The sequence below is a fragment of the Hemicordylus capensis genome, chromosome 4 (assembly GCF_027244095.1).
Source record: "Hemicordylus capensis ecotype Gifberg chromosome 4, rHemCap1.1.pri, whole genome shotgun sequence".
Classification (NCBI taxonomy): Eukaryota; Metazoa; Chordata; class Lepidosauria; order Squamata; family Cordylidae; genus Hemicordylus; species Hemicordylus capensis.
The window spans coordinates 57,636,752-57,661,376 of NC_069660.1; the positions used below are offsets into that span (position 1 = coordinate 57,636,752).

General features: G+C 43.1%; 1 long non-coding RNA gene across 1 annotated transcript in view; it reads left to right on the forward strand.

The window, feature by feature from the left end:
• The first annotated feature begins 2,020 nt into the window (after window positions 1–2,020).
• Window positions 2,021–24,625, forward strand: part of LOC128324845 (uncharacterized) — a 119,925-nt gene continuing 97,320 nt past the window's right edge. The window contains exons 1-2 of the long non-coding RNA XR_008307130.1: window positions 2,021–2,209; window positions 3,118–3,163. This is a non-coding gene — a long non-coding RNA (uncharacterized LOC128324845). The remainder of the gene's footprint in view (window positions 2,210–3,117; window positions 3,164–24,625) is intronic.

The window sequence follows — 24,625 nt, forward strand, 5'->3', positions numbered from 1 at the left end:
TGCATACTCTGCAGTGCCGGTCCAAACTTGGGAAATTTGAATGAGAGTAAAGATCAATCCCTGCTCCTGGTGTTTCCCTAGTCTGCCCAACCCAGTATTACTCAGACATGTGGAGCTGCAACTGCTCTTCTGAAGGCATGAAAGGGTTGCTTGGAGAGAAAGGGGTTGGGGTGTTAAAGTTCTAATATTAACCAGATAGAAAGGGGGCCTCACACAAGCAGAGGCCCCTTTAGTTGGATGGCCTAACTCATGAGATCACACTCTGATGGAGGATCAAAGGTCTTGGAGCCTCTGGTCTGCCCCAGTGGACTGGCCCTCTCATTAGAAGATGAATCTCCAGATGGCAAACCAACACAAGGGCTGGAGTGTGTTTTGGTGTCCCTGGACTGCTTTGCCAGGGTCAGCCATCAACAAGCATCCTTGGTCATAGTGGAGTGGACCAGACCCCAGGATCTTTTGCCCTCCCATACACACACACACTCTCTCTCTCTCTCTCTCTCTCTCTCTCTCTCTCTCTCTCTCTCTCTCTCCTAGAAAGTCCTCATGACCCCTTTCCAGAGTAACAGAAAAATAATGCCCCCTGCATCCCCCCATTGCCAGCAATTGTGCTGGTGCGAGACTGTTTTGGTGCGAGGCTCCTACGGGGCAGTGATACAATTGCTGTCAGGAGAAGGGCTTAAATGCCGTTTAAAGGGATTTAAATGCCCTATCCCTGCTGAGGGTGGCCAGGTCATCCTTTCTGAAAAGGCACGATCACGCCTTGAAGACTGTGGGCAATGCCTGCAGCCCTGCAGACATTCTGATGCCTTGCCCACAGTCTGGTGACATGAGCTTGATGGGATGCGGATTTGGCGGACCAGGAGACAGGGGCTCCCCTCAAACTGGAGGTTGCTGGGCTGTGGTTGGATGAATATCACAGTTACAAAAATTAACTGCAGGTTCAGCAACCTTTTCATCACCACCACCATCACCGTGCAAATGTGGCCATTGTGTGAATTACTGCCTTTCATCTCTCCCAAAGCAACTGCTAATCAGTTTCATTGGATGACCCTGAGTTCTGCTAGAATCAAAGAGAGAAGTTACTCTCTATTCAGTTCAATTCAGTTTATAATTTTATAAACCTCTATCATGATCCCCACCTACTCATCTTTTCTCTCCCTCTCAGTTAAAAAGCCCCAATTTCTATAGCCTTCCGTTGTTTAAAAGAAACTCCATTCCTTCATTTATTTTAGTTGTGTCAGTTTCTGTTTCTTTTCCAATTCTATAAGCTTTTCTTTGGGATGGGGTGATCAAAACTGTAAATTACATTCTCAATGCAGTTTTATTTTCAGTCCTTTTCTGAATGCTTCCTAACATTGAATTTCCCCATTTCGTGGCCACAGCACCATGAGCTAGTGTTTTCACTGAGCTTTCTGTGCTGTGATCTCAAGATATTTTTCTCAGGTACTCAAAGTTAATTTAAATCCCTGCCAAATAATATGCAGACTAAAGCCTCTTTAGTTTTTGTTTTGTTTTGTTCCAGTGTACATCACTTTGCACTTACAGTGAAGCTCGCCTGCCATTCTATTTTCCATTCACCAAGTTTCAAGAGATCCCTCTGGAGTTCTTCACAATCTGTTTTGGGATCTGGTGGCCTCATCCTTCTTGAAGTTCCACCCGACAGACATCCTAACAATTTGCAACAGCCAATCCAGGTTATCCCTAGCTACTGGCTCTTGTCTTGTTGCCAACCTGACTTTCTGGGAGAGTTAATTGTTTGAATAGAGACACATTTGCAGAATATGCAGCAGCAAAGGTTTTGTTTGGGTTTCTTTCTCTTTCTTTCTCCTGCTTGCTTTTTTAAACACAACTGCTATCTCGATTTACTTTTTGTTTTGGCCACTATAAGGAACAACAAACCTTGACAAGTTGGATTGATGGGCCTATTTGGAGACTGAGAGCTTAACAATAATGCAAAGCAGCTGGCAGAGGCAGTTTTTCAAGAGGTTGTCAGCATGATAGAATGCCCAGATGGGCAGCCTCCACTCAGCTTCAGGACAAGCCAGCAGCTCTGAAAGTCAAGACCAAGAAACACAGTGTTGCCTCTCTTCTTCAAAAGTCAGCTCCAACTCACCCCACCTCCCTCTAGAGCCTTCCATGATTCTTTGCAAAGGATATGCCTTTGAAGCCAGAACAAGAGATTTGTTTTCATTAAGGAAACCGGCTGCAGGTAGGCTAGTGAATTCCAGATGAATGAGTTACCTTGGTCTTGGTAAGACATGGAAGGAGGCAGACCCAGGCAGGATTATTTTTCACATCCTGTCAATGACAGAAGGATGGATGATTAAGGCTTTGAACATGTGGACCCATCACTTTCTGTGAGTCTTCAGAAGGGTGGATAAACAGGAAGGATCTGTGCTATCACTACCCCTTACACTGTTTTTGTAGTTTCTGATTTAAATTTTATTCTTAATTCCTCTGAGTTACAGGAGGAAAGCCCTATGTGATGATGCACTCTGTGTCTGTGTGTACACACTATTTATATAAACTGAGAGGTAGACAGGTGAATTTTCATGCTCATTTTATGGTGCTGTATTAATCAAGAGAGCAGTCAGCTCACTTTTCTTAGAGGAATTTTATTTTCATGCTGCTTGTTCCTGCCCTGTGCAGATGCCAGACATTATTCAAATTATCCAATGCAATTAAGAAAAACAAAGCAATAATATGTAACATTTCAGTTATCGTCACTGGCAATAGCTAGATGCTATGGGCAGGAAACAAATGGGTTTTTGAGTATGTATCTGCAGGATATTAGCATATTTGCATAATTTGGCATTAGTGAACCAGATAATCAAATCCCTGTTATCCCAAATAGTCAGCAGCACCAGTCAACATGTCCTATGAACAGATTCATTTTAAAGTAGGCAGTGCCTACATTTAAGGAATCAAAATTGCTGTGTCCAAGTTGTGTAGGCTTTAATCTTGTAAGAATTAGGCCTATCTCTACAGTTTAGGTGGCAATTTCCCTATTGGTGTGTGGGCAATCTAGTGGGGATTGATCCTGTTCATTTTCAAGAAATAAAAGCCTAATTGCATGAGAAAGAGAATCAAATAATCAATTTTCTTCTCTATTTCTAGAACTCATATTCCCAGGCATAAACTTGGATAAATCACCTTTATTTCAGTAAGTCTAATGCAATTACTCTTTTGCTGCTGGGGAGAATTTTTACTCTTCTGCCTTGAAGAGAACTCTGTAGCATCTCTACATTCAATATCTCTGCAAAATTGTATTCTAACATGATTAAGGAAGGCTGAAGTACTCCTGTTAAGTAACATTTTCCAGGTCTTGATTTCTCTTCCAATATTTCCGCTGTCAATTAGCCAAAGCAATTTCCGCTGACTAATAAAGCAGTTGGTTAAGCTTATTTTCCAATCAAAACTCACTTAATTTCAGCAAATAACAGTTGGGAGGGAAAGAAAGAATTGATCAAAAAGCATTAAAATAGCCAGCCTTCTCCAGTCTACAGGAAAATCAAACTCTCTGAGAGAAAGTGGAATGGCCATTTCAATCAAGAACTAATCTGCTAAGGTCCTCACTTTAATATAGAAATTAAAATTCCTTGTACTTGTTCAATCACTAGCTGCACGACAGTCATAGCCATAATACTGTATGTAGTCAGAGATTCTTTGCTTCAGTAACCACTAGCACCACCTCATTCATGAAGCAGACAAAAGGGGCCTCCCTTTTGTACACAGAACAGTGTCATGTCTTAGGGTGGAATTTTCAAAGGGAGCGACAGGAATTTTCAAAGGGAGCTATGACAAAAACACCCCAATTTCCATTCATGGAATGTTGGTATGCATGGTATGCTGGTATGTATGTTTGTAGCAATCGGCCCCTCCCTTGAGTGAACCAGAAGTGATCCCTGTCCTGTCTGCCAGGCAGTGACCTCTGGGGATCAGCCACTTAGCACACTGTGACTGGGACCTAGAGGGCCTGGAGGCAGGAAGTGAAGAGGGTCTTTGTTCTCGGAAGGAGCCAGGTGGGGGAGCAGGCTTTGTGAGCACCAGCAATGTCTTGGTTTTCTGTATTTTTCCATTGGTAAACGAAGGAGAGTTTCCCTGGAATTTTGCCCACACCAGGGAGGGATTAAGCTCTGTTAAAAGTGGGCGTGGTGGCAGCGATTACCAAGGAAAAGTTCAGTTTTAAAGGAATTACCTTTGTTGAGCTAACATGGAGGAAATGAATCAGCATTTTTCTTTCCCCTTGCCTTGAGACAAAGGCTATCCGCTATTCGCTACAATGTTAGTATGGTATTCTGCCTTTGAATAAAAAATGCACTCCAAGCAATAGCTTCTATCACCACCACCTCCTATTCTGCTTTTTAACAAAAAAAAAAGGTTCTCAAAGCAGTTTACATAGAAAATGAATAATAAGGAGAGGTCCCCAAAGGGCTGACAATCTAAACAGAAACACAAAGTAGACACTAGGAACTGTCACTGGATGGATTCTGTGCTGGGATTGAAGAGGGCAAGTTACTCTGCCCCTGCTTAATATAAAGAGAAACACCACTTTGAGAGGTGCTTTTTCGCCCAGTTAGCAGCACTGGTCCCTCTAATTTTTTTCATCTCTGTGAGGAATGAGTTTTGTTCTGGGTGGCAGTATCAAGGTAGTATGTGCGCATGTGCATTCAGAGTGGGGCCTTCCTGATTCAACCTGAGTGGGATCCAAAATGAACTGAGCGGCTATCAGAAAACGTATGAGCATGCACACATGTGCATGCCTTAGAGGGAACAGTGGTTAGCAGGGCTGCCACCATTTTACTGGCCCTGTTCCTGTTTTTATTGATGATTCTAAGCTCACTTATACTAGGTCAGAGAGGCTAAAGATGATATTTATTAAGTAAAACATATATGTTTAAGATAATATGGATAATTTCTGTCCCCTTTCTGATATTAATAGTGCTGAACTGAATTTGCATTTTGTTTATAATTCCTTTGCTAGTTATATGTGATCCATTGTTTATTTTATAACTTTGTGTGCTTTAAATGGAAAAAAGAAAATAAATAGTTTTAAAATAATAGTACCCTTGCATGCAGAAATTAAGTTTTCCATTGCTGTCCATTCCATGATAGTTTGAGACCTGCTAAATTTGGGCATGTGAAGTTGCTGATAAAGGCATAGGAATATGACCACTAAAAATATTGGTAACCCTAATTGCTACACACAAGATGTGCTTGTCTAGAAATAAGTGTCCTGCTATTATTTAGAAAATTATGGCAGAGGTTGTGCAACTGTACAAGGCAGAGTGAGGGAGACAGTAGAGCAAAATTCAGTGGCTGACATGAGGAAAATTACTCAGAGTAGTCTTATTGAAATTAAAACAAGTTAGGCAATGCCTAACATTTAATTTCAGTGGAACTACTTTATGCAATTTTCCTTACCCGCCAATAAGTATTCATGTTTACAAACCTCTGATATATAAGTAAATAAGTGTGCCACACATTCTAATCTACTTTATCCCGACTCCATAGAACTTCCCAGTGTCTTCTGGAAGGGTCAGGGTGATACCGCTCTTACCATTTATAGTGGAATGACATACTTCCACTGCCATTATAATCATGGCACCGTAAGATTTTGGTGGCTGGCAATGGAACTGCTTCTAAAGGAGACTGAATGGACTCTACTGCCCTTTATTAAGATTAGGATTGCATTAAAATTAATCCATTAATTAGGGTTGCATTGCAAACTGATCACAATTTTTTCCCTTCATGTTCAGGCCTGTTCCTACAAAAGCAAAGGACAAGATCATTTCCCCCACTTGACCATATTTTTTAGCTATACACCTTAGGCTTTTGTGCTGGGTTCTGCTCCTCCCTCCACCCCAAACATCTGGGCTCTGTTTATCCCCTACCTCCATTCCCATCCCCACTTTGAGATCCTTCCCTTTGGACCTGGAGGACTCTATGCCCAGGCCTTGCAGATAAGCAGAATTTTTGATCTCATGACTTGGCAATCCTATTTTTTCATTCACACTGCTAAGTGGCTGGCTTGACAGTAAAGATCTCTCATCAATCACTTCTCTGGTGTATTCAGAGTTATTCTCAATAGCCCTCCCCTGTTGATTCTGCTTAAGGGTGGAGAGGAATTGAGATATTTTATTAAGATAACAGCTGCTGCTCTAACTTTCACAATACAGTTGACATTATCAAGCATTTGTTGATTCAGGGCACTGATAATTAACACAGCAAACAAAGGTGTTGAAAGACCCATGATAGATCTGTATCTGTTTTCTCCACAAACACCCTACCTAGAATATTAATCTTTCCAATGATGGAAAGCAGATTTCTGCTCAGCGTTAAAAACAGAGGAGTTTTTAACAATTATTTATCAGTACATGACAATTTAAAATATCACTCTCTATTTCTTCCAATGTATTAATCTCTACCACTATATAAGCAGCACTATCAACAATGAAATAATATAAAATTGATCAGTGTCAGTTTTGTTTGTTTGTTTATATCCTGCTCTTTCTTTGAGGAGCTCAGAGTGGTGTACATGCTTATTTTTATCCTCACAACAACCCTGTGAGGTATTACCCCTGTAATAAATAGGGGGCTGGATCTAGATATATGCTAATCAAATTCTGATTGTTCACTGGGCCTTTCTTGCCCCCTGCTCCCCATAGCAGTTCCCATAATTCCCCCCAAATCTGCTCTTGAGGTTCAGAGTATCCTTTGGGATAGGGTACAGAAGGCTGCAGCAGAAAGGGGAAATCGGCAAAAATTGGTGGAGGATTTCATGCATAACTTGATTTTGGTTATTGATTTTTGGTTACCTTTGGTTCAAGCCCAGGCAACTTAAGTTAGGACTTTAATGTAAGTCACCTTGTGGGTTTGGTCCAGAATGCTGTCCCTGGGTTTATTTTATTTATTTATAAAGCAAAAATTTAAACAGGGTTCACACCTTACCTGAGCCAGAGCCAGACAATGCCCCTTGCGTCTGACGTCAGAAGCGGGGGCGGGGTCAGTGGGGCTGCCGCTGTGGCCGTACACGGGCTGCCAGCGGTCTGGCTCCGTGCCTGGAAGCACTCCATTCTACAACCACTCATCCCAGATTGCAGAAGCAGCGATAGATCCAGAGGCTCTGAAATGACCAAAGAAGACTAGATTTAAGATGCATAGAATGTTCTCAAACTCATGGTTGCTCAGAATTGTATGGTCAATTACACTGGTCTATTTCTCAGAATGCTGCCTTCTTCTCCTACATGGAAGTTGACCGTCAACTACACAGGGCATAAGATTATATCATGAAAATACATTACAGGATGGTGGGGCTCTCTTTTCTGTACAAGCCACCTGCTCAACTTTGGCAATCCCCATCCACAGCAGCCAATAGCCAGGGATTATGGGAGTTGTAGGCCAACATCTGCAGGAGGGCCCAGGTTGATCAGGGCTGCTTTTGGAAAAGTAACAAAATAAAACTTTGGAATTTGCATGCCTCTGTGACTGACCCAGTAATATTTTATGGATATCTTTTGGTTACACACAAAAAGGAAGCTCCTGTATATATAAATTGGTTGCTTCTGGAAGAACTATGCATGTACACCATTATTATTATGCAAATAACGTTAAACAATGAAGCTCTTCTCACTGTAGGTGAGAAGAGCTTCTTCCGGGTCTGTGGGGAGAGCAGGCTTAGCCCGCTCTCCTCACAGACGGTCAAAAGGAAGCCCTGAGCCAGAGCTGGTGGGGGCTGCAGGGATCGGGGATCGCGTGGCCCCTGGAAGTTCCAGGATGCCCCATGCAAGCATGTATGGCATCTTGGAGAGACCCCTGAGCCTGGGAGGCTGCTTGCAGCCTCTCAGTCAGGGGTCTACTTGTGTGTCGCCACGTGCCACAGCAAAACACGAGCAAAAAAATGATGTTAACAGGTGCTCGCTCTATTAACCTCATTTAAGGGGAGGGAGAATTAGGCGGGCTAGCCACCTTGGGAGCACCAGGCTTGCTTGCGAGCCCAGTGGTTCCCACCATCACTAGAAAGTGGGCTAAGCTCCCTTAACCCACTTTCCAGTGATCGTGGGAATAGCCTCAATCTAATATGCAGAGATTCAAGAAATCTTTTCTCAGGCAAAGAAACTTAATCTTGTGACCCACTGTGGATTGCTTGTGCCCAGGCCTCAATGCCCTATGCAGAAGTGAATAGAAGTATGCACCATTAGCTGGTAGTATGAAGGCTCTGGTGGCCAGGCATGGTGGTAGGTACAAACTCTGGGATCTTGATTTACTGCCCTTGCCTATTAACAGAGCAGTACCTTTAGTCTGCACACTGTGGATGCCAATTGTCCACCCTTTGTGACCGGGGCGTACAAAGGTTGGAGTGGGCTCAGAGAGGAGATTTTAAAATGGGTCCCTCGCTGCCTTCCTCTCCTTCTCCTAGTCCCATGTCTTTGCTGCAGAAGAACATTAAGGACATGTGTGATATAGTGTAGCAGATTAGCAGAGGACAGGAGACTACAGTGGGAAGGTGTAAACAACAGCAGAACCGAATAATACAACATTATCAGCTTCGTTGTAGGGGGATTGCAAGGGGTCAATTCATACTTTTTTCCACAAGACCAGCTCTCCTCCCTTTCTGTGGGTTCCAAAGGAAGCTTCTGTCCCAAGCTCAACATTTTTTGTCAGGGCTATAGCATGGTGGGATTTAACAACAACAACAACGATGCTATTCTCACAATCAGGCGGAATCGGGCTAGGGGCCTCCAAGCGGTTAACCCGCTTAAATAACCCTCCCCTAAGCCCAAGTTAGCGGAGCAGACTGCTTGGTTGTCTGCGGGGAGAGTGGGCTAAGCCTGTTCTCCCAGCTAACCCTCTCCAGGCAGCTCCCACTGATTGTGGGAACCGCCTCAATATGTTTCATTTGGAAAAGGCAGGCGAAGGGATATCCAGTCAAACCAGTTTAAAATTAGCAAACAATCCAGGATGCTAGGCTAGCTCCACTCTTCCCCAGCCCTCAAGTATTGTGAGCTATTCTGGGAGCAAGGAACATTTTTTTGAGAACTGGTTTAAAAAAACAATTGAATATATTTTCAACCACCAGCAACCAACCAAAAAAACCCCTGCCACCACCACAGAGAGGAAAACTACTCATTGCAAGTTCTATGGGGAACATCACATGGATGAAGACTTAGAGGGAAGCACCCAATAAATTAAAATCATTTTTAAAACGTTAAAAATAACTCGGGCACAAACAATGGCTGGCGGGGAGCAGGACACAGACACAAAGGAAGGCTTTCAATTGGGGATATAATCTCTCTCTCTCTCTCTCTCTCTCTCTCTCTCACACACACACACACACACACACACACACACACCCCATAAATGTGGGAAGCAGGAAAAACAAACAAACCACACACAAAAGACACAGGTAAGCATTTTTTGTTTGACTTTTCTTTTTATTTGAACAGATAGCTCCCAGCTAAGTTCCATCCTTAGTTCAGCTTCAGCAACTGCACTCAGTTGCTGAGCAGGGGAGGAGCTCAAGACGAGGAGGACCAATCAGAGATGGCTGCTGCTGGGGAAAGATGGGGCTTTAAGCCTTTCCTTTCTCTGCTGTTGCAGCCACTCTCCTCCCGACTGACAAAAGAGACATTAAAAGTCACAGAGAACCTGCTTGGGGGGGGGGGACTGCAGCTCAGCTGGGGGGAAAGAGAAACTCTTGAAGTGGCAAGTCCCGCTATTGCCCACACTCCTGGCTACGGGACTGGAGAGAGGGCAAGGACTGGCCTTGGGGGGCCCCTCAGAGGCTGTGGGACAGGAGACATTCATCTCCCTTTGTCTTATTAACGGTACGTTCCTGTTTGTGACATCACAGACTCAAACCTGGCCTGAGACCTGACAATTTTAAGGAACTGTGTTATATGTTCTTTTCAAAAGATTTTCCTAGAGGTTTTTCCAGGGGCGTAGCTAGGGGAGAGGGGGCCCGTGTTCATCCCTTTCTCGGGCAGCCCCCCAGAGTGAGGGAGACAATGAAGAAAACAGGGAGGGATGGAGCTGGAGGGCCCTCAGGAGCTGGGGGCCCGTGTTCTTTGAACCCTTTCGTTCAGTTATAGCTATGCCCCTGGGTGTTCCCCCCAGGTTCACAGTCCCAGGTCATACTCTTCTCAGGTAGGGATGTCTATGAATTGTGAGTTGTGCACTGATTCAAAGGATCAGATCTGGCACTAAACCTGCTCCTCCGCCACTTGTTGCAGCTTCCTGCTGCAGTGTCCCCAGCAAACCTCATGCGGTTGCAGCATGCACCGAACCTTCCATGCATGCGCGGTGGCAATTTGCATGGTCAGCCACATGAGGGATGCTGGGGATCGTGACACTGCAGCAGGAAGCTGTGGCGAGTGGTGAAGGAGTAGGTACAGACCTGCTCTCCTGATTCTTAAAGGTGCCTGAACTGACCCTTTGAATCAGTGCACAAATCATGATTCATGCACATCCCTGCTTCCAGGCGGTGCTCCAGTAGACACCCCTTACCATCACAGGGAGCAATATGTAATGCCCCAGTTGAGGAATATTTCATCAGAGCCCCTCCTTGACATACTTCTGTCCCCCCCCCACATTTATGAAGAGTTGTGCTAGGTGTCTGCCAGGCTTGCTTTTACTGTTTCTGGTAGCAGGATCAGACTAGATGAGACTGGTGGTCATTTTTAATACATTCACTACAATGTGATTTTTCTTCTGTTATTTTTGCAAGGTGAGAATTTCTTTTGAATGAGCTGTCATTCATTAAAGATGAGCTTTACCATGTGGAAAACAAGCTTTGGATGATCTTCAAAGGATGTAATCTTTCCACATCTTAAGGATATGACATGATCATCTGTAAATCAGAGAGTATTTTGAAATATTAACTCCACAAGTGTTATCTGCCAAAGATGGCAAAATTAAATCTATTTTCATAGAGAAACAAACTAATTTGTTTCAACTGATTCTAGCTCACTAGACAAGAATCTCTGTTTTTGAATACCATCCTACTGTTGTATGTAGAGATATTATTTCACATTTTCTTTTGTGCTGTCAATGAGTCAGTTAGTAAAATGGCCTCATGAGCATCATGCATCTTGATCACTTTTGCTATGTGACGTACAGTGTGGCTGTCACTTATTTTCTTTATTGGTTATTGATTATCATAGTACATTACCTTAAGCTGAATCACCTACTTAAGAACAAAAAGACCCAATGATTTATTTCTTCACTGGTAATTATGTTGCTTTGTTTTCACAGTGATGGATTCTAATTATTCCTTCACACAATATATGACATAAAGAGTAAAAGGGACACTGAAACAATGTCTATAATTGGCTCTATGTAGCATATTGAAAGACCTTTCAAGACTAATAACAGACTGAAAAAGTTCTTGTTGGAAAACATAACCTTGGTGATTCATTTTCTTGCTTGAAATTTGATGATTTCCCCCCTTTATTACCTTGTTGTTAGCATTTAAATAGCCAGTTTTAAAGTGTTTTGACCTCTCATTTTTTAAAATCCTGGACATTTTTAATTGTTTCATAAGGCCACTACTCACCTGACGTTTTGTACTCAGGGAGGGGCCATTGTTCACTTGCTTTGAGCACTTGTTCATGGAGCACTTGCTTTGAATGTAGAAGGCTCCAAGAGGTTCAATCTCCAGCATATCCAGTTAAATAATTGAAGATAACAGTTTTTTTAAAAAAATCTGCCTGTAGGTTGAACTGGATGTGACATCAATTACATCATTTGGCCATACATATTTGTTTCTAATAACCCCTGCTAACTTGGCAAAGAGACACCTTTTAATGTGGTGATTCTCTTTATTTAGCAGGGGGAGAGTAACTGGCCCTATCCACCCCCAGCACAGTACCTCCAGTGACTGTTGCTGGTGTCTCTCTTATGTTTCTTTTAGGGATGTGCTAATTGATTCGGATACAAATTGATTTGTACCCGAATCTAGCTGATTCGGGTGATTCGGAGACAAAACGAATCACCCCTGTGGTCCATTGGCTAGATTCAAGTACAAATTGAATCGCAACTGATTGGATTCGAATTGATTCGGGTTTCGGATCGGTCCTATTAATTTCCCCAGATTCCCAGCTTTCATTAAAAAAAAAAAGCTAAGCTCTAGCCCTTATAGAAGTGGAGTTATGGAGCAAAATGTGTGGTCACTATTTTTCAAGTGTTCGGATTCTTTGGTGTATAATAACTTTCACTCAATGAATCCTTATGAGGATTCATTACACACCTTCATTTCTTCTATTCATTTTGACTGTCTTTTAGACAGTGCCAATTGTCAACTGCCATGTGCCAACTACACCCCCACTCCCACTCGCAAGGCAATGAGGTACTACTCAGTTTAAGTTAAGTGCCTAATGGGTAGAGGCTACCACCCAAATTGCAGAGCTATTTGAGCCATTTTTGGAAGGGCGGTATTGAAATCAAATAAATAAATGAATGAATGAATGAATGAATGAATGAATGAATGAATGAATAAATAAATAATGACAGATACCACACAGTGCCCTGCTGATGGGAGAACAGGGCTCTGGCCCCGAGAGTGTGGAAAGCCTGTCAATGCTGCTTGGGAATGCACAGGCCCTCTGTCTCATAATGATTGTGTCATTGCTGTAGGACTATTCTCCTACAGAAACATCCTACAGTGATTCTTAGGTGCAATGGAGACTGTGTGTTTGCAAGCAGCATTGAGAGGCTTTCCACACTCATGAAGCCAGCACATGTGCCCCATTCTTCCATTGGTAGGGCACTGCACAGTATCTAAGTTGTATGGGCACCCAATCTGGATTGGAATTGTGGGGATGGAAGTGCTTTAACCTAGAGGTTAAACAGAGGGAGCTTCCATCCTGGGGCAAAGAGCAATCGTGGGGGCCTGATCTTGGTCAGGACCATGGGCAGCAACAAAGTCTCCACCCTCCTGCCATAGTCCCAGTCTGAACTGGGGCCCCACATGGCTGTTATTTACAATAACAATAAAAAACACCCAGGGTCTAATTAAATGTTTAGCTTCTTATCTATTTTAGCTCTGAGATCATGGGCAGAAGCTGCCAGATGGAGGAAACTGGACTAGATGGGTCATTGGTATAACTCAGTATAAGAGATTCATATGTATACAGATACGTGGGTGCAACATCCCTATCCTTTGAATAATTTTGTATTAAATTGTAAATTGTTTTAATGTTTTAATTCTGTTTTAATTTGTACTGTTTTTATTGTAAACCACGCAGAGAACAAATAAATAAAATGGCACACATTCATTTTAGTCACCATTCTTGGCAAAATACATAGGATCCAATCTCAGGATCCAATCTCAGCGCCTGTAAATTTTGTGTAGAAAAACTGCAGTGTAAGCACATGTGTGCACATATAATATATTTGAGACACATGCATTTTGCTCTTGGGCAGGCATTTTCAAATTCACTTGACAGTTCACCTGTGACGAGTACCCCCAGCCCTCCGGCAAGCAGGACGTTCAGTACTACACAGATCTCCTCACCAGAGGTCTCATTTCCGCTGCCATTTTTGAGAAGGTAAGAAAGAGCAGGAATCGTTTCTGAGCAATAAGAGAGGACTCCTACAGTTTCTTACCATCTCCATGACCCAGTGCAAATGACAGAAGCTTTGTCCCTGCCTGCATGCCAGAAAAGGATCTTAGGGAAGAGAGGGGGTTGGTGGTGACCACAAATAATGGCTGGCTAGTGAGCTAAGCCTGAAGGCACCTAATGATGCAGTGGGGAAGTAACTTGCCTAGGGAGCAAGAGGTTGCTGGTTTGAATCCCTGCTGGTATGTTTCCAGACCATGGGAAACACCTATATTGGGCAGCAGCAATATAGGAAGATGCTGAAAGGCATCATCGCACAATGTGCAGGAGGAAGCAATGATAAACCCCTCCTGTATTCTACCAAAGAAAACCACAGGGCTCTGTGGGTGCCAGGAGTTGACACCGACTGGATGGCACAACTTTACTTTAGTGAGCTAAGCCTAGATTTGTGGAACCTTGTACTTGGGTATCTATACTCAATGACAAAACATCAAGAAGAAAGCAGCCATTAGTGCTAGGAACATGGACATTTCAATGTGTATTAAACAAATTAAAGTATGCAAATGGCAATGTCCAAGATTTGCTTCTCCTTTTGATGAGGTGGCAATGCCAGCATCACACTTTAAGGAGTCAATGTAAAAATTGTTTGAGTACCAAACAAATACAGTCTGAATACTGACTTCTAATGTCAGTATTCTGAGCACTGCTTCACTGCATAGTTGATTCTCCAATGGCTTGTAAAAAGACTTCAAAGGAAAACTTCAGACTAGGAATCTTACTTGCCATCAGAATTTTTTTTAACCTTGAAAACATAGCTCTAAAGACAGTGCTTCTGAATGCTAATGAGGCTCTGGAAAGAAAAAAGGAGACAGAAGTGAGAAGTGCTGGTGAGGAGAAATTCTCTCATTAATTCTTTGAAACAGCCCTAAAGGACAAATAAACTTAATGAAGGGGTGAGAAGTGTAAAAGCTAAGCCACAAGAGAAGTTCTGATATATTCAGTGACCTGAGCCTGAGATTTCACAATGAGAGAGTACTGGGTGGGATTAAGGTCTTCAAATGAGGAATGTAAATTGAATTAGGTGATTCATGAAAGATCAAAACTAGGTGATCAAATATTCCAGATCTGCCTTTAAACACACACACACACACACACACACACACACACACACACACACACACACACACCTACCTTCTGGAATAGCAGACACCTCTTTTACATGCCTGTCTTCTTGAGAACCATTTATAAACTTTATTTTATTTTGCAACAGGCCTGAGGTGACTTATTTATTTATTTAGCAAATGCAGCCCCCGAATGCCAAGCTGCAGCATCTGATTTCTTCAAAGCAGGGGAATTTACTACGACTGTACTAATAACCCAGGGGACAGTTTATCTGAACTGCCCTTAAATGTGTGGATTAAATAGTGCATTAATAGTATTTAAAGGTTTGGAACAATCCCCATGAGATTAGGGGGCAGTGTGCTGGTACATCAGATGTGGGAGTGAGATATGTGCACCCACACCCTTTCTCCACATATTTATGGCCGTCAGTTCAGAGTACAGTATTGTCCAAACTGGCCTATAGGGAACTATCAGTGAGAACCTCGGGGTACTAGCAAGTGAAAAGAGGATTTCCATGGAACAGACTCTCAGTGCTTTGTGACTTGGGGAGACTGGAAATGGAGTCTCTTGGTGGATTGCCTGCCAGTGCCTTACCCAATCTATGGCCCCCATTGAGACCAGCTCTGGCCTGTGAGGACTGTTGGGGCAGCCCCTCCCCCCACCTTCCCTGTTGTACGGAAAGACCAGTGTTCCCTGAGAAGTAGGCATGAAAGAAGGCACCCAGGCCAGGGAGCTCTTGTCCTCAGCTCCCCAAAAGACCAACAGCCTGAGACAACGTTTTATTATTAACATTCTGTAATTTGTTTCTGTTAATATTGTAAACCGCTTTGGGTGCCTTTGTCAAGGCAGAAAAGGCGGTATAAAAATGTAGTAAATAATAATGATAAATAACCTTGGGGTATGAAGAGTGGTGATCCAAGCAAAAGCTCCCTAGCACCGCTAACTGCAAAGAGGAGGGCGTTCCTGCACTCAGAGCCCAGGATACTCACTCAGAAAAGGGAGAGGCTGCCATCCTCTCAAGGAGTCTACTTCAGTCCTACATTAGTGCCCTTCTAATTGTTATATGTTTCAGATCTCTGTAGCAAGTTCAAAAAGTTGTGTCCTTAGTTAAACCCACTTGTTTGTGTCCTGTTTAGTTATTTCTCAGGGGGGTGCAATGTCCTGGTTAGCATTGGGTCCTGCTGTGCTTTCAGCATGAAGCTCAGTCCTCTGTATGTTTACTGAGAAGTAAGACTTAGGGTGTTCAGAGATGCTTCCTTCTAAGTAAATATGCATTGGTTTGACTTCAGTGTGGGACTTGGGACCAATTCCTACTTTACACCCCCCCAACTGCAAGTTATAGACACTCCATCGCACAAAATGAGCATTCTTAAAACTGGAAGTGTGTCGCTTTTAATAACTTCAGAAGTGACAGCCTTATTAGGGGGTTCTGGGTGGTGGGGTGGGGTGGGGTCTGCAACTCCTTGGCTATTTAGATATGTACCAAATTCTAATTCATTAAACTTTGATGTGCTTTCTATCTGATTTGGGTCTGCATGCATTTTGTACTTGAGAATGTATTGATTGATTGATTGATTGATTGATTGATTGATTGATTAAGTGCCTTCAAGTTGGTGTCAACTTTTAGTGACCACATAGATAGATTGTCTCCAGGATGATCTGTCTTTAACTTGGTCTTTAAGGTCAACTTTTCCCAGCATTATGGACTTCTCAAGGGAGCTGGGTTTTCACATAATGTGTCCAAAGTATGATAGTTTGAGCCTGGTCATTTGTGCCTTGAATGAAAATTCTAGATTGATTTGTTCTATGATCCATTTGTTTGTTTTCCTGGCTGCCCATGGTATCCTCAAAAGTCTTCTCCCATACCAGAGTTCAAAAGCATCAATACTTTTTCTATCTTGCTTCTTCAAAGGTATTTATGTAGGTATAGCCAAGTATAAAAAGTAAAGTAATAGCTCTTCTTTTCACTCTTGATTTTGTTGATCATCTGCAGTGCTGGGGAAATTGGCAGTTCATGTTTTTTTAAAAATGAGGCTGAATTGAATGTTCACCTGTTTTGATTGTCAGGTGAAAGTTAAAATCCCCTTAAATGTGCAAATGTTCACCTTGAAGTGTTTGTTGCTAGTGGCTGACATCCTAATGCTGCACTTGTGCAGTGAACAAAGTTGTTCAGTGAAGTATGATTGTCTAGCTTTGCTAAGTCATGGAGTTTTTTGAACCATGATCTTGTGAGATTGTGCAGAAGTTTGCCAGCAAAACTTATGTGGCTTGCCACAGATTGTGCACTTTGCTGTGAAAGTGAAAACATGTTTGCACTACAGCAACAGTATGGAACACAAGTTCCAAACTTGTTAGCTAGTTAGCACACAAATGCAGCATTAGTGCAGCTGCTTTGGTGAAATTTTTCTCCAGGCTAAAACTTCTTTCTCCTTCTTATAATGATTCTGTGGACCATATAGTGCATATGTTGATATCACAATATGATGTAGCCAATCAGATTTGGCCTAGTGCTGTTGTCATTCAAGACAAACAAAGCATATTCAGAGTGTGGGCGAGGCTTTGAATTGATGAACACTTTTATTCCTTTTCAGAGCAATTGAGAACAAAAACACCTACAGATAGTGATGAAAACATTCACACACACAGCCTCCCTTTTAAGCTCAGTCATAGTAGTAGTTGGTTAAAAAAGTACATGAAATAATGGAACACTGCAGTTTGTGCAGGACAGTGCCTCTTGTGTCAAGAGGCAAAGTTACACAGGGGCATGCCATCTTCCTATTCTGTCCCTTGCTCCCACTTCCAGGTAAGCAGGAGGGAAAGGCGATGGGATGACATGATGGGCACTAAGTGCTTTGCTCCCCTAGAATGAAATGACAGTAATGTATTTCATTCACAAGCACAAACACTCAAGGTGGCAACATAAGTAGTGCAACCCATTACAACAGCGGGATGGGAACACATGGAAAGGTGGGAATACCCAGAGCTGGATTTAAAAGGCAGCCCCAACCAGGGACAGCCAGGACTGGGCATATTTGGTCCCCTCCCTCAAACAGATCCCCGGGTTCAAGTCAAATTTGAGCCGGTCCTGGGGTTCTAACAATTTTTTTAAAAAACAAAAAACCTCACTGCCTCAGGGGTGGGGGGCACTGCTGCGGCTGTGGGTGCATCTGGCAGTTCAGGCGGTTTCCCTGCTGTTTCAGTGGCCGGAAAACCTCCCAAACCGAGCCAATTGGAGACCAGGGGGAGGCTGGCGGTGGGGGGACTGCTGAAGACCCCCTCAGCTGCAGTAGCACCCCCTGGAGGCAGTGAGTTAAACAATTTTTTGTTAGAACCCCAGACTGGCAGGGGGAGGGTTCAGCTTGAGTTCGAGCCAAACTGGGTCTGGTTTGGGGTAAGCCGTCGAGCCAGCCAAGTTCGATGTCGAACCGACTCGAGATTGAGCTGATTTTCACATCCCTATTGGGCAGCAGGATTAGTGTTGCCCAAGTGAAAAGAGTGATTCGACATGTGTGATGACAATGGATGCTGATCCTGAGTAGACTGCTCACTCATTAGAGTGTAAGGCCATGGGGACACCCTCTCACAGCTCATGAGAAGAACAGGGGACAGGGGTGTCAGGCAGAATCACTAATAATGTGTGATGACAATCCGCCTTCTCCCACGGACTGCTCTCTCATGTGAGTGGCAGGCCATAGGGGCCAGATGGCAAATGCTGCCCAGCCAGGTTGCTCTATACAAGCAAGCAGCAGGTATGGCTACCCCACCAAGAACTACTCTGTCTTGGCGACTGCTGTCAAGAAGCTGTCACTTACCCCACTGCCGCATTTCCCCCGCTGGTGCTCACTGAAAAATCGGGCTGGCGGCATGGCAGCATACCTCCCTCCTGCCCCGTCTGCTCCTTGGACCGGAAGTGACAGGAAGTAGTGTGCACACGTCAGAAAATGCGGTGGTGGGGGGTGTAAGTAGGAGTGAGATTTGGTCTGCATAGACTGCTTTCCCAGGATGAGCCCTCGCAAGAGCATCCTAGGTCATGGCGGATTATACCCCCCCCCGCCTCCGGATCCTTTGTCCTCCCTCATATACGTATCCTAGGAATTCATCATGTTCCCTTACCTTCCTTGAGTAACAGGAAAATAATGCACCCCCAAGATCCCCCCTCCAGAAATTGTGCTTGTGCGGGAAAGTTTTGTTGCGGGGCTCCTAGGAGGGCCGTGGTGCTATTGCTGTCAGCAGAAGCACTGGCATGGCATGGCATGGCATTTAAAGGGATTTAAATTCCCTTTCCATGCCGAGGGCAGGTGGACCATTCTGAAAAGTCACAATCTTTCATGGCACACTCCCTTTAAGATTGTGGCCAATGGCAGCCATTCTGTTGATGAGCTGATGCCTTGCCCACCTTCTGGTGATGTGAGTGCTATTGAGCTTGCTGGGTTTGGCCTTGGTGGACCAGGAAGAGGGAGGGGCTCCCCTCTCCTGAAACCAGTTGGACATACATCTGCAATGTGATTTATGGTTTGAATTTGAAACCATGTGTTCATCAACCTCTGGTTTCATGTTATGTGCAGATGCAACCTCTATAACTCAGACCCTGGGCAATCCCATGCCACTGGTATCCACCACACCAAAAGAACTAGGGGAACCTGAGCCAGCACCTCCACCATGGCCCAAAGACACAGCCCTGCCTTCATCCTCTGACTTGGAAGTGTACCCTGAGGACCTGCCAGCAGGAGCATTCCTAGCTTGTGTTGGTGGGATAAGAGGGGAAAGAAGGGATGCACTCTAGAGGAATGACAAAAGGAAAACGAACCGCACATGCCTCAGTGGGATGAGAAAAGCTGGTGCTGGCATGGGGCAGGGAGTCCTGTGGGGTGGCACTTGTAGTGGTGCCCCCACACTCCTCCTCACACCCGCACCTGTGGCAATCGCCTCACCCTTCCTCACAGAAGGGCCGCCCTCTTTCAAATGTTCACTGTGTACAGTATGTGGTGCTGGTATGTCACTGTGGAGAAGCAGTTTCCAGAATGTTTCATGCAGGAGTTGGTAACCTTTAAATCACCCCTCCATATAACTATCTCTCTGTTTGTTTTTATTTGTCTGTCTCCTAGCTACTGAGCTACCTACCTATCTAAAGGCTTTTACCTCTCTTTTCTAACAATATGCTCAGTATGGCTGAAAATATAGATAATTAGTTAAAGGTGGTAACCTACGGAGTCATTCCTCATTTACTCCAGTGGCCTTTAAGCATGCTACATCTAAACCTGTTTGAATATTTCAATGTTACTGAAGGTCATGGTGATGGCTTTCTACATAATAAGGAAAACAAATGTAGAACAAGCCTGATGTTAGACATAAGGAAAAGAAGCCTCACTGCATGTGAATATATGGCTAGATTATTCGTGGATGTTTTATAAATAAGTAAATAACCTCTAGATTAATTTTATGTATTTATTTAAACATGTACTGATCAATGACCATGATAAAGTCTATTTGTCTGTCTAAACATGCTTGCTTATTGATTGATTGATTGATTGATTGAAAATAGTTTTACTGGCTGATGGGATGTGCAGAGTTATGGAGCCAGAATGCTGTGCTCTGGAGCTATTGCAGAATTCAAAGGCAGCCCCAATGCTGTTTTGGAGCAGTGAATGCGGAAGCAGTATTTATTTATTTAGAAATATTTATGCTCCATCCCTCCAGTACACTACTGCGTGGGGAGGCTCACAAAACCTATAAAACAGATACACTATAATATACAAAATTAATAACATTGATAGAGATTAACTAAAAACAAGTTAAAACCAAATTTACAATTACAAATGAAAAAGTCAAAACCCACTAGATATAAGCAGCAGCTAAAATATTCACAACAATGGGGAAACCTTCAGAAATGCTCCTTTTTCTGCTCCAAAAAGAGTATCAGGGCTACCTCTGAAGTAGCATCAGGGCTATTTTTGTGACCAGCATCACAGCTTTGTAACATGACACATCACTGTGCTTTTTCACAGTGCACCAAGTAGATGGCAGTCATTGGATATAGATTTGGAATGATACTCACTCAGTTCCAAAATGTTTCCACAAGTGCAAATTGTTTTGCCATCTGAATCAAGGAGAATGTCTTGTTTGTAACCAAGAGTTGCACTGGAAGCAGAACCTGAACTGGGGAAGAGATGCATGACAAATTTATACATCCATTTTACAGATGAATAACATGCCGTGCTCATTTAGTAATGACTGATGTAACATCTTGACCTTCATCTATGGTACATTAGTACATTTTCCTGTGTGAGTCTAGACTGGATCTAAATTTATACTCAAGATTTGCCTTATGAACACTGCTGAAGAGGAACCTTAGTTTGTGTTCTGTTCTTCTATCCTTTGTGAACAATGCAGACTTTTTCACCTTCAGTCATGGTACATCAAGCATCCTGTGAGGACACAGTGAAAGGATCAGTAAACAGTATGTAGTCATGCTTCTCATCTCTAAGTCTTTCAGACTCCAAAGCTAGTATTTTCACAATTGCCAAGTATCTTTGCCTTTAAGCTTTTCCTGGCATATCATTGTAGGAAACAATTGTTAGTAGGTCTCTGTTTTCTCTGTGTTGTGCAGTTTCTGAGGTGCTATTCAGGAAACAAACCATGGAAAGGTTTGCCCCAACAAGCACTGTTAAGCTTTAATCCCTCCAGAATCTTGTGCTTTTTAAGCTGTTTAAGGGAGGAGTGGACATACATTAAAAAAAGGGTGACCAACAGTATCTAAAAAACTACATTCTAACTGAAATAATAATTAAAAAACTAGATAAAAGAATAGATTAACAAAACCATATCAAAGTCCACATAAATTTAGAAACTATGTGATTGATCAAGTGCCATCAAGTTGGTGTTGACTCTTGGCAACCACATAGATTCTTTCCAGGATGATCTGTCTTCAACTTGGCCTTTAAGGTCTCAGGGGTACAATCAGTGCTGTAGTAATCGAGTCCATCCACCTTGTTGCTGGTCGTCCTCTTCTTCTCTTTCCTTCAACTTTCCCCAACATTATGGGAAGCTGGGTCTCGTCTTTGCATACTGTGTCCAAAGTATGATAGTTTGAGCCTGGTCATTTGTGCCTCGAGTGAAAATTCTAGATTGATTTGTTCTATGATCCATTTGTTTGTTTTCCTGGCTGTCCATGCAGAGGCGTAACTAGGGAAAACGGCGCCCGGGGCAAGCACTGAATTGGTGCCCCCCCCGCGCCCCCAACATACTACATTATACTTAGGTTTTTCATCACAAGCGCCCCCCGCCGCCGCCAAGCCAGGCCACTGACTGGCCGCCAGGCGACAGCAAAGCAATGGGGGGGGGGCGCGGGCGGCGCGGAAGGGACCACTCATGGGGGAGGGGGGCGCCGACGTGCTCCCTTGACTGCTGCAGCGCTGCTGCACTGAGCAGGAAATATTTGTATTTACAAAAAATTAACAAAAAAATTTAAAAAAAATTTTTTGTCATGGCGGCGCCCCCCACGTGACCAGAAAAGATGGCGCCCAGGGCATGTGCCCCCCCTGCCCCCCCTATAGTTACGCCTCTGTGTCCATGGTATCCTCAAAAGTCTTCTCCAGCACCAAATCTCAAAAGCATCAATACTTTTTCTGTCTTGAGAAGCTTTGTAGCTATGTACAAAATTATAGCACTGAAAGAAAATGTGAAATGTGGCAAAATTTCAGAAAATTAATTCAAATTTTTGAGTTTTGAAACATATCAAATTTTACTGTGATAATTTTCCTGGTGGAAAATATTCAAGTTGCCTTTTTAAAATAAATTTGATGTTTTAACATCTTCTGTTAAATCCACAGCATGCACAATTCGGAACATTTTTTTAAAAAACACTCACCCAATATAGAAGAATACACATTTGAAATATATAAGCAAATTTGGTTTAGAAGCATATTAAGAACATTTTACCCCAAATTCAGCTCCTGCACATGGCCAACAATTTAGGTGATCCATAAATCCTTCCTCAACACAAACAAATTAAAAAGCTGAAGGAGCAGGGTGGTTATATGAACCCAAACTTCAGTGTTTTTGGCACTAGGAACAAAAGAAGATGTGTGGGGTTTTGATTTGTATTTTTGCCCCCTTGGGATATGTTTACCTGATGCTAAAGCAATCTTTGACCACAGCAATATGATCATCTGACAGAGAACATTTAAGCTTTTGGAGCCAGTGATAGTGGTACAGATTTTTTTTTTAAAACAACTTTTACTGGCATTTCTAGCAATGCCATTTTCTAAAAATAAGTGGCAAAAATGACTATGACTCTCAAGGGAGTTGTGCAGGCCGCACACACAGAAAGAGGGAAATCAAATTAGAGTCTGCAGCCTGTTCCCTTAGCCTAATAAATGATTTTGTGACATTTATTGGAATAAAGGAAGAAAGGAGGGCGGGGAGAAAAGACTTCCCAGAATTAATGCTGATCATTCACTACAAAAGAACAACGAGCTTCATGGCAATCGGAGGATTAGTGAATTCACACAGTAATCCCCTTTACAAGTGCACATTCAAGGCATTTTCTCTTGCTGAGTGAACAAAGGAGTAATAATCTCAAAGGCTGTTCGCTGTAATAGATGACAGAGGCACATTTGCATTTGTCATCTCCTATAACACCTTTAATGTTGCTCTATTATTATAATGGCTTGCTTGAGTTGCCCAGCAAACCTCATCACCTTCTCTTCTCCAAACTGGCATTTATCATCTGGATGAAGAAAATAATAATGGAAAAGCCAGGAAGGGGAAGGGCATAAAGGGATAGAACCAACCAGAGTTTTGAGGTCTGCACCCTCTTTCCATATGAACCTATTTTATTCCACTGGCCCATCTAGCCTAGTACTTTCTACTCAATGGTAAGCAGCTGTCTAAGGCCCCTGGCAGAGGCTTTCTTGGCACCACCAATCAAGATTCTTCTAAGAGAACAAATTGTGGACTAAACATGGGGTCTTTTGTAGATTCATGTGCTATATTTGCTATCATACCCTTTGCGGGGTGGCTTCACGTGTTACGAATATGAATACAACAAATATTTATATACTGCTTTTCAACAAAAGTTCCCAAAGTGGTTTCCATAGATATAAATAAATAAATAAATAAAATTAAATTAAATGGCTCCCTCTCCCCAAAGGGCTCACAATCTAAAAAAGAAACATAAGATAGACACCAGCAACAGCCACTGGAGGGATGCTGAGCTGGGGATAGAGAGAGCCAATTGCTCTCCCCCTTACGCTGAACCTGAACCTCTGTACCTGAATCTCTCCCCCTTATGCTGAACCTGAAGTTTGGTGGAGCTGATGGTTTTCTAAACCCACAAGTGAGTCCGACTTCCAATGTCAGGAAGGTTCTGCTGACACTGGGCATGGCTTGCTAATCTGTTAATGCTGGCATATTCTACGCTACTTGCGGTCTGGAACCCAACATGTGTTCAGATCTTGGTTACAGTTGTCAGGTTCTGGACCACAAGTAGGATAGAATATTCTGACATTGGCAGTTCACATGTTATGTCCAATGTTAGCATAACCTTCCTGACACCAGATGTTGGGCCCATGCACAGTCCTAGGGCTCTGGCAGCTCCATGATATGCAAAGCTACCCTTTGAAAGGCTCAGATCCCATCCCTGTTACATGCACATAAGGACAAAGAAGCACTTCCTGCATCTGCTAGCATGTGTGATGTGGAACTCACAGGTCTCATTCACAGTGAGTTCCAGAATATATAACATGTGAATTGGCTCTCAGTGTGGGGCATCATATACATGATCTGATGGAACTGATCTGGAATAACAAGAATAGTAACAAACAAACAATCCTACTATTATGCACCTGACATCAACTTCTGTCTATGGCAGGGCTGCTCAGTTTTGGCCCTCTTGCAAATGTTGGCCTACAACTCTCATAATCCCTGGCTATTGACCACAGTGG